Here is a 16414-nt window from a genome sequence, read left to right as displayed (position 1 = left end):
CAAAGTAGTCACTACAATTACATTTCAGTTACTTTAAAAAAACCGCCTACAAGGTGCTGGCCTTCGCTGCTGCACATCTAAGTCGCCTAAAACAACATTAAAAATAAACACACACATACAGAGGTAATAGAATAATTATTTTTGTTCATAAGATAGCAATGGTGGTCTCTCCACTGGTAAGGGTGGTGGAGAGGGAGGCTGAGGCCACTACTCAGATCTTTGCACATCAAACCAAGTGCAACCCCCCCACTCAGCCAGCCAGCCAGCCAGCATAATCTCTCTCACTTAACCATCTCCCAGACCCTGCCCTGCCACCAACTAAGGGACACTCACTCAAGCAAACATTTTCCCCTGAGATGCAAAAAAGTTAAAATACTGCAAATGCAGCACAGTAGCCAGAGAGGGTGGTAGAGGCCACTTTGTGTGCCAAGTGCAAACACAGTTCTCTCTCTCTCTCTCTCTCCCTCCCTCTCTCTCTCTCTCTCTCACACACAAACGTTGTCATCTTTCACCTCCACAGTTCTTTATCTCCATTCTGCTGCTGCCTCCTTCTCCTTTATCCATGTTCTTGGCCTCCAGATCCTTTTTCCCTCCACTTCATTCTTCACCACCACTACCCATTTTTTTAAATAATTGTTTTCTCCACTCCACCCCGTCTCACTCTCCCCCTCCTCCCTCGTCGCCTCCTACCCATCCACAGAGCATGAGGAAAGAGCGACACTGCAGAGAAGCCCAGTTTGAGGCACATGATTTTCATCCACATATCAGAGGAGCAGAAGACATCCCCTGCTCCCCTCCCAAGTAATGCCCAAAAGTAATTCTGGAAACATTACAATTACTCCACAAAAGTAGTAAAATTACTCCTAGTTCTATTGCAATCAAAATGTAAAGGAATTACCCACTCGTTACTCAAAAAAGTAATGAATTACAAGTAATTTGTTACTTGTAACTAGTTACTTCCAAGCTCTGAACCTAGGACCTTTCATATACAAAACATGTGCTTGACCACTGAGCTATAGACCAGAAAGTGCTTTTGTTAGAGAGCTTCAGATTACTCAAGATTCAACAGACAAAACAGTTCCTAAGTACAAAGAACATATTCTGTCTGTGTCACATTTGAATTTTTTGTTGTTGTTATGTGCGCTCAAGTCGATTATGACTTATGGCGACCCTATGAATCAGCGACCTCCACGAGCATCTATCATGAACCACCCTGTTCAGATCTTGTAAGTTCAGGTCTGTGGCTTCCTTTATGGAATCAATCCATCTCTTGTTTGGCCTTCCTCTTTTTCTACTCCCTGCTGTTTTTCCCTGCATTATTGTCTTTTCTAATGAATCATGTCTTCATAACCTGAGTCTCATCATTTTAGCTTCTAGTGACAGTTCTGGTTTAATCTGTTCTAACATCCAATTATTTGTCGTTTTTGCAGTCCATGGTATGCGTAAAGCTGTCCTGCAGCACCACATTTCAAATGAGTTGATTTTTCTCTTATCCACCTTTTTCACTGTCCAACTTTCACATCCATACATAGAGATCAGGAATACCATGGTCTGTATGATCCTGACTTTGGTGTTCAGTGATACATCTATGCATTTGAGGACCTTTTCTAGTTCTCTCACAGCTGCCCTCCCCAGTCCTAGCCTTCTTCTGATTTCTTGACTATTGTCTCCATTTTGGTTAATGACTGTGCCGAGGTATTGATAATCCTTGACAAGTTCAATGTCCTCATTGTCAACTGTAAAGTTACATAAATCTTCTGTTGTCATTACTTTAGTCTTTTTGACGTCCAGCTGTAGTCCTGCTTTTGTCCTTTCCTCTTTAACTTTCATCAGCATTCGTTTCAAATCATTACTGGTTTCTGCTAATAGTATGGTATCGTCTGCATATCTTAAATTATTGATGTTTCTCCCTCCAATTTTCACACCTCCTTCATCTTGGTCCAACCCCGCTTTCCGTATGATATGTTCTGCGTACAGATTAAACAAATAGGGTGATGAAATACACCCCTGTCTCACACCCTTTCCGATGGGGAACCAATTGGTTTCTCCATATTCTGTCCTTACAGTAGCCTTTTGTCAAGAGTATAGGTTGTGCATCAGGACAATCAGATGCTGTGGCACCCCCATTTCTTTTAAAGCATTCCATAGTTTTTCATGATCTACACTATCAAACGCTTTGCTGTAGTCAATAAAGCACAGGGTGATTTTCTTCTGAAATTCCTTGGTCCCTTCCATCATCCGTTTGCAATATGATCCCTGGTGCTTCTTCCCTTTCTAAATCCAGCTTGGACATCTGACATTTCTCGCTCCACATATGGTAAGAGCCTTTGCTGTAGAATCTTGAGCATTACTTTACTTGCATGGGGTATTAAGGCAATAGTTCGGTAATTACTGCATTCTATGGGATCCCTTTTCTTTGGAATTGGGATATATATTGAACGCTTCCAGTCTGTGGGCCATGGTTTAGTTTTCCATATTTCTTGACAAATGTTTGTCAAAATTTGGACAGATTCAGTCTCAGTAGCTTGTAGCAAATCTATTGGTATGCCATCGGTTCCTGGTGATTTGTTTCTTGCAAGAATTTTAAGAGCAGCTTTCACCTCACATTCTAAAATGTCTGGTTCTTCATCATATGGTTCCTCCGTGAATGAATCTGTCATCCTGCCATCTCCTTTATAGAGTTCTTCAGTGTATTGCTTCCATCTTCCTTTTATTTCATCTCCATCAGTCAGTGTGTTCCCCTGTTGATTATTCAACATCCCTACTCATGGTTTAAATTTCCCTTTCATTTCTCTAATCTTTTGGAATAGGGCTCTTGTTCTTCCCATTTTATTTTCCTTTTCTATTTCTATACAATAACTATTGTAATAGTTTTCTTATAGTTCAACCACCTTTCTCTGGGCTGGTAGTGGTTGTGGTAATCAACATCTGCTGCACCTCAAGAACAGTAGCCTGTTGGAGAAGCCAACATTCCATCTTTTACTGGTAAGTCTGGCTAATTCACATTCTGCTGCCCCTCTCCAATCTCTCAGCTAGGAGCAAATTCATCCACAGCCAATGATCCACATGAGGTTCCCTCACTCTCATCACACCCTCAAGGAACAAATCAAAGGAGTGACGCTCTCCTTTGGTGTTTTCCTGGGCTGGGGCTGACCTGCTGGCTACTGCCAAATAGGCTTGCCTCTTGGAAACCAGCTATAGCTGTGGCAACAGGCTGCTGTTCTTGAGGTGCAGCAGAAAAAGTTTAGGGAGGTTATAGTTGGTGTCTATCTCCCAGCCAGCAATAGTCCTATTGATGTTTATGCTGTGGGTGACATTGTTATGTCCTGCAATAGTGTTGCTAGATAAAACAGCACTAAGGTCAGAACTGGCATCTGGGTCTGCCACAGGATCTGGTCCCTCCATTTGTATCTCTGTTATATGACCTGTTGCTGGTAAGTAGCTGTTTAAGGTTACAGGGCTGTTTCTAAGCAAGGACAGGTGTAGCACCCAGGGCCTGCGGGAGGGGTGTATTGTTGTCCAGAACAGGCTGTAAATCATTGATGATATGTAGAAGTGGTTTTATGGTCATGCTGATGCCTGTAGTAAGAGGGGAACATATTACTGTGAAGTGCTGAAGGGATCTACTCTTCTAATTTTCTGACTGATGAGCTGTAAATAAAAGCAATTATAATGAAAATAATGTTCTGAAAGTAAATATTTGTCTTTTGTTTTAGCTTGTGTTTAAAGAGGTTTGATCCTAACTAAAGTTGTGTGTGCCTCCACATTCTTTGTAACATTTTGAATTAATTGTAAGAGCACACTGAGCCATGCAAATTCATATGTGTATAGTATAGAGCTCTGAAGTTAGTCAGGAATGGATTCCATAGCTGAGATTAATTCGCTATTTTTTGCTTAGCATCTTAGTTATTATCCCTGAACTACTGATAAGTTAATATAGGACACTGTCGGAATTAATAGGCTTTGTTCTGCGTTTGGGCAGTAAAGACATAGTAGCTGCCTAAAAACTTTAAATAAGAGTTTAAAGAGTCATCTTCTTTCTGAATATAACCTTTGCACAAGGACATACAGTTCTGTTAGATTGTGAAGTTACCTTCATTAATTGTCAGCTTAAGCTCAGACTTGCCAGCACTAATACTTTGGGCCTGGTTTAGAATAAAATGGGAGCTGCAAATGTTCTAGGATACCATGAAATTGAGTTTTGAAGAATTTGTAAAAGTATCATTCTACTACCTTCTGTGTGTGTGTTTATTTGTAATGTTGCTTTAGGCGACTTAGATGTGCAGCAGCCAAGGCCAGCACCTTGTAGGTGGTTTTTTAAAAAAGTAACTGAAATGTAACTGTAGTGATTACTTTTGAGAAAAAGTAAAGTAATCAGTTACTTTCAGAGCAATTGTTATTGTAACGGTAATTACTACTTTTTTTGGCCATGTAACTGTAACTGTAATTTATTACTTTTTAAAGTAATCTTCCAAGCTCTGAGTGTGCATATGTGTAATGGGTGAGGGAAAAACAAGATATTGTTCATTGCAGCAGTATGAAAGACATTTGCGCTAAATACCAGTATATCAACCGAAAAAGCCACAGTTCCTTGACACAACAGGTACAGCAGTGTGAAAGGAATTCTAGAAATTGGGACAGAAGTGCTACCATTTTAATCTGCAAAACTGTTGCAATAAGCCCCTTGTATGAAAGCAACCAAGATGTATTCACAGTAAGTGATTTTAGGATTGCAACCTAACAGTGCAATCCTATACATGGCTTCTCACAAATATAGCTCACTGAGGTCAGTGGGGCTTGCTCCCATGTAAGTATGTTTAGGTTTATAGCATTAGTGGTCCTTTTTCATCTTTGAATTCCAAACTAGCCCCTCAGGCCTATGCTTCTAAGAAGGACCTGATATGCTATATCATTCTTTCTGTAACAAAATACTATTTTAATATGCAGTTAGAGCATTAAAATCCCTGTGCACTATAACTGATCATTGTACATCAGAATTACCTTGTACGTATCACATGGTTTACTGAAAGTGAATACCTGGAGCAGGGGGAAGTCTAGAATTCTGCAATCAGAAAATTTCTAATGTGTTACATATTATACACATCCCAAAAATGCACCAGTGTGCTTAATTTGTATGCCATACACTTGTTGCACAATCTGGATTGCTCATAGTCTGGAAAAAAAACTAGGGCAATACACTGAAGAGAAAGGACTTCAATGGATCCTCCAGTGTTCAGCATGGAGCTCCTACCCATGTCACTAGGATTGGGGCTGCAGTATTGTTAATACATAGCAAAAGATATATCTGAAGTTCTTTGGACTCAGCATCAGAAGTTGTATGTATGTTAGTGGTAGGACAATCCTTAGATTCCTATGAAGGCCACTTACCAAATAATAACAAGCCATGGTACATTCTTTATGTTATCTTTATAAACACATACTTTCCCAACATTTTAAACCAGCTAACAGCATTTCCGATAGGCTGCTTCAACATTGCTTGGACAAAGAACCCTTTGACTGTACCCATTTCTAGGAAAATATTATTAGAACAGCACCCATAGAACTGTATGTGAGGTTTTATATTGAGTATCAGGTTCCTTAAGGCAGGAAAACCTTCCCCTTTCTGAAAAAATTCCCCTAAATAAGAAAAGTTGAAATCTAGTATATAAAGACAGTAGAATCAAAGGAAATGAACTTTCAACAGATGAAACCCTCACAGTTAAAGAGCTCATAACCTTACAGTCTCTATGTATCACATTTCTAACTATCTTGAATAACTGGAAAACCATTGATCTTAAGTCTTTAAACTTCTCAACTGTGGGGAAAGGATGAGAGTCGTCAGTGAAGGTATCTTCACAGGCTTCAGTTTAATGTTTAATACCTTTTCAGAAAAACCCATATCAGGATACCCGTTTTGCACACTTCGTTAAGATTGTCATCATCCAGGAACAAGGAAGATACTATTCAATCCACATGAAGGATTGACATGAGAAGAGAAGGGGATGTCGAAGAATAAGGCTCATCAGATAGGCTGACCTATACGACAGTAGCTAATAAAAGATTTAGTTGTATTTAGTCGACTAATGGCATCACATGAGTTGCATTGGCCAAGAAGGGCCAGTACTTGAGGACTGATGCAGCAAGTATTCTCAGTTGCTGAATAGTCACAATATCTGTCCAAGACCCAGAAGGACTAAGAACAATGAACACACCCTATTGTCAGAATATGTGTGTTTACATCATCCTGGCATTAACCCCCTGCAAGACGGGCAATTTTTCCTGTGGGAACAACATTGCAACTCTTTCCAGCATTGAGAATGGGCAGCAATTTTTAGTCTGATCCTTAGTTTCACTGACTACAGGGTCTATTCTCATATACAGCAATACCCCAATACCATTACTTCATTCTAAAATCAAGCTTGCATGTACTACACACTCTATAGATGCATTTGTGTACCCACATACACACAGGAACATTGGTTGAGAGAAAAGACCTGTGGGAAAATAGGTACTCCCATATACTCAGTCTGTATACCTTTTCAAACTAATATCAGAGCTCTCATTATAGCAATTTCTTGAAACACATAAGCTCACCTGTCAAGATTTACTCACACAATATGAAACCATGGCTATTCTCAATAGGAAACATGCATGCCATTCATTTAGTATGGGTGGAACTAATTTTCTTCATGGGAGTTTCCTGAATGCTTGTAGTTGTCTATGGATTTCCATCACCCTCCCAATATATACATATTCTGATTTATGCAGAACAAAGGGAAGAAGGAAGACTCAGGGAACCACATAGCCATTAGCCTGACTTCGATACCTGGGATGATATTAGAGAACTACTTTATCCTGATTCAAACCACCTAGCCCAAGTACAGTTTACTATGATGGGCAGAATGTCTCCAGGATTCAGGCTGAGACCTTTCTCAACTGTACTAAGATATTTTACCTGGAGATGCTTGGGAACTTGGGACCTTACACAGGTAAAAAGCATGTCTTCTACCCCTATAGCTCTTGCCTAGGACTCTCTGGCTGTGCCCCCCCTCCCTTAGAGCAAATGATAAACAATCAGTTGGGGAGCTTCTGGAAAAAGAATAGGGGATGACATAGCTCCAGCACGGGTTTGTTAAGAGCAACTTATGTAAGTTAATCAAGCTTGTGTGTCATGTGAATGAAGCAGATGGTTGGCCGAACAGGAAGAATGCATCTCCCCCCCCCAAGATTAATAGGTTACTTTTCAATGTGGATTACATTTTTCAACAAGCAGTAGAATGAAAACAAATATATATATTTAAATATACATACATACATATATAATATATATAATAACTAGAGACAGAGCCAAATGAAAATAATAACACGTAATCAAAGCTGCAGATAAAAAGGCAAGTAAAACAGCTTGTATACAAGTTCTTGTTGAGCAAAATCAAAGTTGCTGAGTCTGGGCAAATACAAAGGTCTTCACGTTGTGCCTCAAGTTTAGCAGAGAAGCATAGCTAGCTGTAACATTAGGCAAAAAGAGGTGACCACCTAAGGCATCACTTGATCTTCCTGGCCACCTTCCCCCAAAAAACAATTTCTCCTTTCCTCCCATGTGGCCTGACCTTGGGCCCTTAATCTGGCCTGCTGCCTCAGGTGTGACAAAGGACACTTTCCTATCGCTAGTAAGATTCAACTACCAATCCAGTCTAGAGATGTGAAGGCCCAGAAAAAAAAACTGGAAAAATTCAGGGAGGGGGACGAAAAGTTTTTTTCCATTTTTCTCAAAGCCTTTTTTTCTCCGAAAAATTGGGGAAACTGAAAAACGTTGAGATTATTAAACATTTTATTTTAGAATGATAAATAAAATGTTTAAGAAAAGATGTTCATATATTTTCTCACCAAAATGATTTCTAAATGTTTGTACAATATCAAATCATTACAATTCCTGTACATTGAGGGCAAGCAAGTCCTAAGTACACTGTACAATTCTTATTGCAAGAGAAAGATACATTCCTGCCTCTAGGAGGCATTGCCAGTGACACAGTGCCAGATTTAGACGTGGTGAGGCCCTAAGCTATATAAAGCTTGGAGGCCCTATGTTAAAAAATTACACCAGATATATATATATATATTCAATACACATAAAATTTTAAAAGCCCCCCAAAAAAATTCTGAAATTTTTTGAGGCCCCTGCAGATTGTGAAGCCCTAAACTGTAGCTTGTTTAGCTTATGCCTAAATCCGGCACTGGATTGACACAAGAGAAGGAAGAAAAATTTGGTGCCTTCTTTGCTTGTGGTCACCCTCTTGTTGGCCTAGTAGGTAGATCTATTTCTGTTGGCTTGAATAGGCCTCAAAGGACTGGGAGTGCGAGAAAACACAGACCAACACAAAGAACAGAAACTGATAGTGATAGCTCAGAAAATGAGACAGTAGTACAGTAGGGCCCTGCTTTACAGTGCTTCGCTTTACAGTGTTCCGCTAATACAGCGGTTGTCAATTGCAGAAAGGCCCCGCTCCTATGGCACTTGTTCCACTTTTACGGCGGTTTTTGCTCGTTGCGCACCATTTTTGCGTCATTTTCGTGTGACACGCATCATTATCTTCAATGCGTTCTGCTTTACAGCGGGGGTCTGGAACGTAACCCGCTGTGTGAGTGGGGCTCTGCTGTATTCATGTAGTATTCATGGAGCCTTGGTCCTCCACCCTTTTTCTCATCTATTTCTATGGACACTGTCTGTTTATGTCTGACACTGTGGAGCACTACAGAGACATGATAATTTTCAGAACACACAGCACTTAATTTTATTATGTTAAGTATTTATTCTGTTTTTATTGTTTTTGCCTGCTCCTTGTAAACTGGCAAAATTGAAGAGATGCTAGGCTCCTTTCAGTTCAGCAACTAGTAGCTCCATTTGTATATTAAAAAATTAAAAAGTAAATTCAATTTGTAATTATTGTCTGAATAGACTGTATTTTTAATATACCAAACATGTTAATTTTATAGCAAACCAAGTTATACATAATACATTTTATGTTCCCAAAGTAACAAAGTGTCTTTCATTATGTAAAGGCTGCTAAAAAAAATCACATATTTTCCCATTTCTCCCAAAATTTCCATTTTCCAAATTAAAATAAAATAAACTAGAAAATATTATTGTTTTCCATGGCTTCAAAATTTCCCAGAAATTTCACATCTCTAGTCCAGTTGGCTTCAGTACATGAAATAGGGACCATCTTGCCCTTTCCCTCAGGCAGCAAAATACCTTCGGCTGGCCCTGCAGAGAAGGCACCAGGTGGGCCTCTCTGAGGACACAACTGAAAAGGCCCTTTCCCTGGTAGCCAACTGCTTCAACTCTGAAGGCATAGGTCATCCAGAAAAGACCCTCTGAAGAAGATCAATGCTGAAGCATCTTTATATGACAGAAGCTTGTCATTCAGACACCAAGATCCCAAGAATTTATTGAACATAAAATACCAAGATTTTAGAAAATGAAATCTAACCCTGCCTGATAGGATGTCTTGTGTTCATGAAATGCTATTGGATCAAGATATGCTAAGTCCACTTGCTCCTGTGCTGCGAGCTGTCCCCGTTTCCTGTACTAGAATAGCAACAGTCATTAATACAACTGCATTAGAGCTGTACCCTGAGCAATTATGCAGTGCTATACACAGGGTGGTTATAATGCATGAGCATTGACAGCACCTATCAACTTATCTTCCTTCATGTTGATACAATGGAGCACAGATGAAAACTAAGAATGATTGATGGGACAGCTTAAGGCAGGTGGGACAAAGTTCACTGTACTTGAGAAAGGGTACTAGCTGATTGTTTAAAGCCATGTACTTGCAACTAAATCAGGGAGAGAACTAGGTAATAAGTCATCATTGTTGATCTTGTCTGAATGGTTCTCCGGTTTGCATCCTTCTTGAAATGGAGCAACATGATCTACTTACTTCCAATGTCTTTAACAAATGTCAGTGTTCCCAAATAATTGATTTATGTAAATGTCAATCTGTTGCTGCCAAAGCAAAATGTTGAAGGTAAATGAAAATGAACTGGAGATGTATAAAGGTTTATTAGCCATAACAATGCAGTGCACTTAACCTCTAATCCCATGTTCAGTCTGTTCATCGTTTGTCTGTTAAAATGAGTGGTCTTCAGTGATCAGCATACCCACAAATCAATGTTATTGCTTGTACTGTAATGCACTAAGTATTATAATTGCTATTCTTCCTTTATGGATGATTCTCAAAACTTTACATACGTAATCATGGTGAAACAGAATGGACTTGTTTTCAATTAACCAATGTTACAGTTTGTTATACACTGATCTATTTTGGATAAGCAGTGTCAAACTTGCCATGTTTGCTTGCATACACACTCAGAGTTTGAACTTTCACTCTAAAGAAAAGCTTTAATTCACAATGGATTTCAAAGTCTTGAAGACTGTATGTTTAGGTACTTGAAAGTTTATTTTTTTAACAGTTTTACCACATTGTTACAATGTGGTAAGAAGTTGTTTTTAAAAGAAGTTATTTTTTTTAAAAAACTGTGATTGAATCTGTGATTACTTGTTGAAATATAATATTCAATTTTTTAAAAAGTTTACAGAATGTGTTGACATACTTCAGCTATTGGAAGCATGTTTGATGAACTGTGTTGATTAACAAAATATAGTATATAGACCAGTATAATAGTGTGATTAATTGTCAGACCATACAAAGACTAACTGTGGTGAGTTGTTGAAATTTTAAAGACTGGTCCACACAGCTCACTCACTACAATGGACTGCATCAGGAGTTCTCAAACAATCTACCCCATTTGAGAGAACTGAAAATTATTGTGGTCCACCAATCACAATACAAGGGCAGATCCAGACACAAAATGATAGCCATAATCAGCTGGCAACTATTTTCTATTGATATTGAATCTCTTGTTGGAAATTGCCAAATTGTTGGCCATAGTTGATTTCCTTGTGGCATAATGAGTTCCATTGTTCAGCTTTCCTCAAGCTAAGTACAGACATTGGGTATTGTGACTCAGCCTCCCTATTTTATGCAGAATTTGCTGATTCAAAGATTATAAATGGAAAAGGCTTCTTATATTACCACACATACACACGTCTCTCAAAGCAGTTTTAATCATCTCCTGTAATTTCTTCTCCCCTTCTCCTTTCACACTTTGCTTGTACCTTATTCTACCCCCATAAGCTGCCTTTTTCTTTCATTCCTCCTTTATGCTTCTTTTACGTTGACCTTCTTCCTTTCATATCCCCTTCCTTTCTATTCCCAGTATATTAATATTAGTATTTTTAAAAACAACCATTAATCTTCTGTCTCACTTTCTAATTTCCTTGAATACCTCCACTGGCCATTTTCCCTTATTTATTTATTTATTTGTTTATTTAATTTGTACCCCGCCCTTCCTCCCAGCAGAAGCCCAGGGTGGCAAACAAAGCACTAAAAACACTTTAAAACATCATAAAAACAGATCTTAAAATACATTAAAACAAAACAGTGTTAGAAGATCTCCCTCACTTCCCACACTCCCTGACCTTCTTTGTCCCCCACATCTTTAGTTAACCTGTGGAGAGCTGTTACTGGTGGCATTGGTTCAACCAGAAGGCTACAGGAGGACAGAGCAGGGCAGGCAAGTGAGTGATTGGGGAGGCACTGTGTGGGCTGTGTTTACTGAGGCCTACCTGAAAGTGGACTGAGATCTTCTGATGGCTCCCAGCCCACTGTTTGAGAAACACTGGATTAGAGTAATACTAAACTAATATACCCAAATTAGTTAATTGAAAATATGAGATGAGTGGATCCATGCATGTTGTAAAAATGGCCATGTGATGGCTTTACAATGACTAGGATCCAAAGTTTGGTGTGTTATTTCCAAGCATGCATCAGAGATTTTCAGTTCCTCCCCCTTTCTAGGAGCAGCCCCCTTTGCCCCTGAAATGCTCTGGAGTAGCATCTCACAAGGCATTGTGCCATATGTGCAGAAGCATTTTATGCATGCATACAGGTCTCTCTCATCCCAGACTTGCAACTCAACCCATGTTTATCATGCTGCAATAATGTAGCCAAAGGACATGGTTTCTTCACACAGTACTTAAAGCTAACTTCCAGCTTTATTTATTTATTTATTTATTTATTGAAGATGTTGCCTCAGTGAGTAGCAGCTGTGAGAAAGTCACATACCATGCTAGGAATCATTTGGAAAGGTAATGAAAATAAAACTGCCACTATCATAATGCCATCATACAAATCTATGGTACTACAACATTTGGAATACTATGTACAGTTCTGGGTCCCTCACCTCAGAAAAGATATTGTATTGGAAAAGGTTCAGAAAAAGGCAACCAGAATGATCAAGGGGATAGAGCGACTTCCCTATGAAGAAAGGTTGCTGCATTAGGGACTTTTTAATTTAGAGAAAAGGTGAGTAAGAGGTGACGTGATAGAAGTGTTTAAAATTATGCATGGCATGGGGAAAGTGGATAGAGAAAAAGTTTTTCTCCTTCTCTTGTAACACTAGATCTCACGGACATCCAATGAAGCTGAATGTTGGAAGATTCAGGACAGACAAAAGAAAGTACTATACACAGTGCATAGTTGAACTACGGAATTCACTCCCACAAGAGGCAGTGATGGCCACCAACTTGGATGGCTTTAAAAGATGATTAGACAGATTCATAGAAGATAAGGCTATTAATGGCTACTAGTCCCTCCGTGGCGCAGAGTGGTAAGCGGTGGTAACGCAGCCGAAGCTCTGCTCACGGCCGGAGTTCAATTCCAACAGAAGGAGGAAGTCGAATCTCCGGTAAAAGGGGTAGAGGTCCACTCAGCCTTCCATCCATCCGTGGTCGGTAAAATGAGTACCTGGCACATGCTGAGGGGTAAAGAAAGGCCGGGGAAGGAACTGGCAATCCCACCCCATATATACGGTCTGCCTAGTAAACGTCACAAGATGTCACCCTAAGAGTCGGAACAACTCGCACTATAAGTGCAGGGACACCTTTACCTTTACCTTTTAGTCATGATGGCTATGCTCTGCCTCCATAGTCAAGGCAGTATGCTTTTAGTTGCTGGGAACCACAGGAGGGGAGAGTGCTCTTGTGCTCAGATCCTGCTTATGGGCTTCCCATAGACATCTCATTGGCCTCTGTGAGAACGGGATGCCGGACTAAATGGGCCACTGGCCTGATCCAGCAGGCTCTTATGTTCTTATTTATAAAAAGTATTTATATACCACCCTCTCACAAAATATCAGGGTGGCATACAGCAATATAAAAACATATTTAAACCATTAAATGCAGTATGAAACCATCACTAAAATGACTGGCTACTCAAGAAAAATTTAAACAGCTGTATAGGCCTATCAACATTTTTTTGAAAAGTCTTCAAGAGACAGCTGAGTGTCAAAAGTGAGGATGCCTGCTGAATGTCTGCTGGAAGAGTGTACCACAGCATGGGACTGGTGACACTAAATGCCCAACTTCTGGTTGAAGACAGTTGGGCCTCTAGTACAGGGGACATCTCCTCCCAATGATCTCACTGGTTATGTAAACAGTGATTCCTTGGGCTGAATCTCAGCCCGCTGAGTTTTTACCACTTGATCACAACCACTTGAAAAGCAACTTTGTAGTAAAGTATCAATAGCCAATTCCTACTAAGCTCGATTGAAGCTCGATTGATGTGGGCCCAAGAGGTCACATTAATAGATTTAATGTTCATCAATTGCATAGTAAATATAGGTTGAATTTTGAGTTGGGATCATGGTGAAGCAATTGCATGGATCCACTCATCTTATATATTGTCAACATAGCTGTTTGAATTATGAATAGGCTATAAGGAACATATAGAACTCTCAACAGATGGTTAATTTCACTATAGGAAAGTTAAGCTATAAATATTCACTTGGGCATTAACAGTATTTTTTGGTTGTTTCGAACAATGTTATAAGAAGCTAAAATCAAAGGATTTTTAAATTATCAGTAGTGACTAATGTTCAAAAAGCTATTATTATCCCATGTTGCTGAAAGTTCATTAAACCAATGTTGCTAAAACTGGGCTTTAATGCACTTAATACAAATTATATCTTTGGACTATAGCAGTTCGTCATAGTGCCTTTCAGTGAAATTGGCAGGGCTGGGGATCACAAGGAAACCCAAAGAATGAATGAAATGTATATAATGTATAAACATAATGTTCAAATATGGGTTCAAATGAGATACATGACAGTGACCTGAAATATTAACTTGAGGATAATCACAGTTTAGATAATTGGTGTGCCATTGTACTTTCCGTAAGGAAACTGAAATCAACATATCATAGCAACTTGGCAGCAGTTGTGTGATGGTTTTGTTTATGAACTCAGAAAGAGGGTGGATGGTTTACCAAACTTTCATCCTGGATGCTGCTAATTGGAGGAGTACTTATGAGGCCATTGAAAGTGCAATGTAATGGACTGTGGCTGGGATCCAGACACCATACAGAGAATGCAGTGGGGCCTTTCTGAAAGCAGCTCTCCATGTTACCAAACAAACTGTAACCAAAGTTCGACAATGGTCTCTGATGGTGGCCTCTAATGCAACATAAAGACAGGGAAAATCAGGAGAGGAAACAGGTATGCCATGACCCATTGATACTTGCATAAAGGGGTTACATGTTCCTAAGGGGGTTTTCTGGATCCTGGTCCTTAACTTTTGATATCAATGGGAACTGAAGGAACTTAACTTTGCTAAATTCCACTTTTGCACCCAGTTGCATATATTGGGTTGGAGCTAGTCATGCCTAAAGTAGATCCACTGAAACCAATGGGACTTACCATCTTAATTAACTTAAGTCCTGATGGGCATATTCTGTGCATGACTAATTCTGCCTCCAGCCCAAAATCAAATATACTTTATAAGCAATAACAGAATTTTACCACAGAGGTCACAATATGACACAGGGTTAGGCATGTTTCAGCCCATTGATTTCAATGGATCAACTTGAGGCATGACTAAGTTTAGCTCCCATCCAAGGGTAAAGAGTGGATGTAATGTACCATTAGTGAAACTAAATTTTGTTTCCATGCTGTAGCTTTTATTCTTGAAATGGTTACAGAATTTCCCAATTTGCAGTCTGTAAGTTAGCCCATTTTTATTTGAAAAGACAGAAAAATGAATTTCAAGATATGTGGATAGTACAGTTTTGTTTACCAAAAAGAAAGCCTGCATTCTGTTGTGTGAAAAAACAAACAACAAAAAACACCCCTAAGAATAGTGTAAAGTATCCATGCCCAACTATTATGAATATACAGGTATACAAACACAATATCCACATATACAAATACATTTGCATTGTATTCTTATAATGGTTTGTATGTTTCCTCATAGAACTTCATTTCAAAATAAAGTTACAAATGCAGGTAGCAAAAAAGAGAGAGAAAACACATATAGCAATACAACAAGATCACTGAAGAAAAAAATTAACTCACTGATTACAATCCTTATGGTGTCTACTTAGAAGTAAACCCCATTGACTTCAACTTACTCCCAGATGAGAAAGTATAGCATTGCAGCCTCAGTATATCAAGCTTGCGGAAGAACTAGAGTTAACTACACTAAGAAGCAGCTCACAAACTACAGCATATACCAATTATGTGTGAAATATACATCATAGTCAGAAAAACATTTTCTGATCAGAACCTTTGTGTTTTTTAAAATTTCAGTAGTTGGATATCTTCTTTGTATAAATATTACCTGGAGATTATCTCTGTAAAAATAAATTTATCCTAGTATGTCCGAAAGATGCTCTTTTGCTTTTTGTACTTCAGTTCTCTGAAATATCCCCCTCTCCCTCCCCTGCCTTTTTTGGGGGGAGGGGGGGCTTTGCTACATTCTGTTGCTGGCATTTGTATTGTCACAGTACATGAAATTGATGCTAAGCATATAACTGTACTAATCTATGTGGCATACATAAATAATGAAAGAAAGATGTTTGGGCATTTTCTATTTTTGTTTTTTGAAATAATAAAAACCTTTGCACTATAGGCCCCCATACAAAATGATGCTTTCCTGCAGTGAGACTGGAGGCTGCTTATTACCTACAGTATGCTAGCAATGATGAACAGACCACCATCGTTGTGACAAGTGATGTAGCTGCCTCCAGGGTAAAACAAAGGTTTACATATTACACAAGCAATTTAACTGTTTTCTAAACATATTGCCAAGACAGTGGGAGTTGGCACTGTGTTTTAGGGCTTGGATACTTGGATCTGAAGTGACTGCTGATTATAGCCCTTTTTTATTTGCCTTCTGCATACAACAAGCAACCTAGTAATCCAGCAAAGAATTCTCTACAGCACTTAAACTTGTCTTCGTGGTTCCCAAAAATCACTGCATAAAAGAGGAGTAAGGAGGCTTGTGTACCGATAG

The 16414-nt window shown here is 39.1% G+C and overlaps 1 protein-coding gene across 2 annotated transcripts in view; it reads left to right on the top strand.

The window, feature by feature from the left end:
* Positions 1 to 16414, top strand: part of HHIP (hedgehog interacting protein) — a 182015-nt gene that overhangs the window by 117562 nt on the left and 48039 nt on the right. The gene's annotated exons all lie outside the window — the stretch shown is intronic.

The sequence above is a fragment of the Rhineura floridana genome, chromosome 9 (genome assembly GCF_030035675.1).
Source record: "Rhineura floridana isolate rRhiFlo1 chromosome 9, rRhiFlo1.hap2, whole genome shotgun sequence".
NCBI classification, from domain to species: Eukaryota; Metazoa; Chordata; class Lepidosauria; order Squamata; family Rhineuridae; genus Rhineura; species Rhineura floridana.
The sequence above is the reverse complement of the archived record's forward strand: the minus strand, read 5'-3'. Positions and strand labels throughout refer to the sequence as shown.